Source organism: Nicotiana sylvestris, chromosome 5 (assembly GCF_000393655.2).
Source record: "Nicotiana sylvestris chromosome 5, ASM39365v2, whole genome shotgun sequence".
NCBI classification, from domain to species: domain Eukaryota; kingdom Viridiplantae; phylum Streptophyta; class Magnoliopsida; order Solanales; family Solanaceae; genus Nicotiana; species Nicotiana sylvestris.
The window spans coordinates 127,764,624-127,768,607 of NC_091061.1; positions in this window are offsets into that span (position 1 = coordinate 127,764,624).

Sequence of the window (3,984 nt, forward strand, 5' to 3'; positions counted from 1 at the left end):
CACACATGATCTTCAGAAAAATTGTGACATTGATGTGCATCATATTAGTTCAAGTAACAATCCAGCAGATTGTCTTTACCAACTTCAACTTTTGAGAATATGGTATACAAAATTGGAATGTGAAGACTCAAATATTTGAAATAAGGTTTTCTTAAGGGGGAGTAAAATGCGCATTGTACTCTTTTTCCCTTACTAAGGTTTTTCCCACTGGATTTTCCTTATAAGGTTTTTAATGAGGCAGCCAGCAAATGTATTACTAAATATGTGTACTCTTTTTCCTTCGCTGGATTTTTTCCCACGGGGTTTTTTCTAGTAAGGTTTTAATGAGGCACATTATCTTTTAATGAACATTCAAGGGGGAGTGTTATGAATATACTATATTATGGAAGTTTATTTAGTACTCCATTGTAAATAAGCTTCCTGAAGAAGCTTATCCATATGGGACTCCGCTGTAAATATATTTATCTATTTAGTACTATATTGAAAATAAGCTTCCTGAATGTGTTGCAAGTGAATTCAATGTTCTGAGACTTAAAAACCTCCCTTAGCACCACCTCGATTTGCGTGCGCAGTCCGGGTGCATAGTCGAAAAGCTTAAATGTGAAAATCTGTGAAAAATAATAAGTTTTGACAGTAAAATGAATAAATTTGACTTCGGTCAACGTTTGGGTAAACAGACTCGGGCCGTAATTTGACGGTCCTGAAGGGTCCGTAGGAAAATATGAAACTTGGGCATATGCCCGAAATCATATTCCGAGGTCCCAAGCCCGAGAAACAATTTTTTTAAAAGAAAATTGTTTTCTAAAATTGTTTAAAGAAATTTGAAATGAAATTTGCTTAGAACATGGTGGTATCGGGCCCGTATTTTGGTTCAGGTGCCCGGTATAGGTCTTATATATGATTTAAGACATTTATGTGGAATTTAGTGAAAAACGGATGTCATATGACGTGATTCGGACTTAAATCGCAAAATTGATGTTTAAAGAAGTTTTGAGAAAATTTCATTGATCTCGAGATTTAATTTGATGTTCATGATGTTATTTTGATGATATGATTACACGAATAAGTCCGTATGATGTTTTTGAGGTTTTGTGTGTGCTTGGTTTGGAGTTCCGAGGACTCGGGTGAGTTTCGGGTAGGTTCCGGGGTGTCTTAGGCTTAAAACCTGAACTGTTGCAGGCTCAGAGAGGTGGAGGACCTCTGAACAGGCCATTGCGGTCCGCACGATATGGACTGCTGCCGCGGAGAGGCCTGTGCGGCCGCACTAGTTTTGGTGCGGTCTGCGGTGAAGAACAATTCACTAGTCCGACTTTGGAAGCCTATATCTTTTGATTTACAAGGAATGTTGAGATGATTCAAAAATGAAAGTTGTATCTCTTTGTGTCTTGTTTTCAGAAAGGTAAATAAATCATAATTTGGACATCTGTAGAGAAGGTTATGGCCAAAATACTAAGACCTATCACTACAGAACACAGGAAGCCCGTGCGACCGTAGTTGATTTTGTGCGGTCCGCATAGGGCATATGAGGGCAGTATATTTAGACAGGATTTTCAGTTATTTTTCATTTTTTAAGACCCCAAAAACATATGAGGCAATTTTTTAAACAACCTTTCTTCTCCAAATCAATTGTAAGTCGTTTTTAACTAGTCTTCTTCAATCAATAACATCTTTTAACATGATTTCAACTTCAAATCAATGATTTTCATGAGGAAAATTGGGTGTTTTGGGTAGAACTTAGGTTTTTCATAAATTGGGGATTTGGACCTCGATTTGAGGTCCGATTTCAAAACAAATTTTATATTTGAGTTCGTATGGGAATGGGTAATCGGGTTTTGGTTCGAACCTCGGGTTTTGACCATGTGGGCCCGGCGGCGATTTTGATTTTTTGGGTAAAAACTTTGGAAAATCTATTTTCATGCATTCAAATTGATTCATTTAGTGTTTATTGATGTAATTAAGTAACTTGTGACTAGATACGAGCGAATCGGTGATGTAATCAAAGGGTAAAGCTATAATTGAATCGTGAATTGTGTTCGTGGCATCGAGATAAGTGTTTAGTCTAACCTTAGCTTGAGGGATTAGGAGTTGTGTCCTATTTTCTATTTGCTTCTTGTTGAGTACGACGTATAGGTATGGTGACGAGTATCTATACGTTGGTGTCAAGCATGACCGTGGGTCTTATATTGTGATTTTCATGACTTCGTAGTATTATTCATGCCTTGTGAAGATTTCTATTTGTTGTGTAAAGTTGTGGAAAGAATTGTGACTTATGAACATTGAGGAGTGTTGTCTCCAATTGTATAACGAATTGTGAAAGTACAAGTGATAATTGAAACTCTAGAGTATTGGTTCGAGTTGTGAAGTGAATTGTGAAATAAAAGTGAGAAAGAGAAGAGATCATTATGTTGCACCCTTGCCGGGCTATTGTTGAGTTGTGGTTCCCTTGCATTGTGTTTTTAATTGATATTACAGATGTTTAGGTTGATGATTCTTTGTGTTAGATGTTGTAACAAGCTTAGTTATAGATGAGGTAGCTAGGTGTTGTAACAAGTTTGGTTATAGCTAAGGTAGTTAGATGTTGTAACAGGTTTGGTTATAGCTGAGTTTGGTTATAGCTGAGGTAGTTAGGCGTTGTAACGAGTTTGGTTATAGCTGAGGTAGTTAGATGTTGTAACAAGTTTGGTTATAGCTGTTTCTCCCTTGTCGGGATATTGTTTGTTGATATTATTGTTCCCTTGCCGGGATTCCTTATGATTATTGTTGGCTTGTACATGAGAGCGGGTGGTACGCCTACCACAAGATATAATAAAATGGGAGCGGGTGGTACGCCTACCACAAGATATAATGAAATGAGAGTGGGGTGGTACGCCTACCACAAGATATAATGAAATGAGTGCGGATGGTACGCCTATCAACAGATATAATGAAATGGGAGCGGGTGGTACGTCCACCACAAAATATAATAAAATGGGAGCAGATGGTACGCCTACCACAAGATATAATAAAATGGGAGCGGGTGGTACGCCTACCACAAGATATAATGAAATGGGAGCGGGTGGTACGCCTACCACTAGACATAATGAAATGGGAGAGGGTGGTACGCCTACCACGATATATAATGAAATGGGAGCGGGTGGCACGCCTGCCACGAGATAAGAGAATGGGATCGGGTTGCACGCCTGCAACAAGATGTGAAAAGAAAGTGAAATCTGCCTTTGTTTCCCTTATTCTTGTTAGTGGTTGAATTTTGATTCTTTTATAGTTCTCTTGATATTCAGTTTTTACCTGTTATTCCCCTAAGCATGTTTCCCCCTCCCATCTTTACTTGTTTATTTCCGTATTTCTTTTTCGCTATATATATATATATATTTCTTTTCCGCTATATATATTTGAAATGCACAGGTTTATTTGGTAGTCTGGTCCTAGCCTCGTCACTACTTCGCCGAGGTTAGGCTAGGCACTTACCAGCACATGAGGTCGGTTGTGCTAATACTACACTCTGCACTCTTTTGTGTAGACCCCAGTGTTGTGGACTTCGGACCGCAGTGAGATTGCTGATTCTTGATCATCAGGCGACCCGAGGTAGTCCTGCAGGCGTCCGCAGGCCTTGGCGTCTCCTTCTATCTACTGTTCATGTTTCTTTCTTGCATTTCTAGAGACGTTGTTGTATTTATTCCTTTCAGACTCTTTATTTGTAGTATTCTTAGACCGTCTGTGAAACTGTGACACCAATTCTGGGTAGTCGAGACTCAAACAGTTGTATTAGATATTCATGTTCAGATAGCTTATTGTTTCTTTCTTCCGCTTGTGTTAAATTCCGTTGTTTAAATGATATTATTTCGAAATTGTTAATGAATATAAAATGGGTAAAAATGTAAGTTGTGCAATTAATTGGCTTGCTTAGCTCGTACTAGTAGGCGCCATCATGACTCCCGAGAGTGGGAATCCGGGTCGTGACACTGAAGAAACTTATCACTTCGGTAC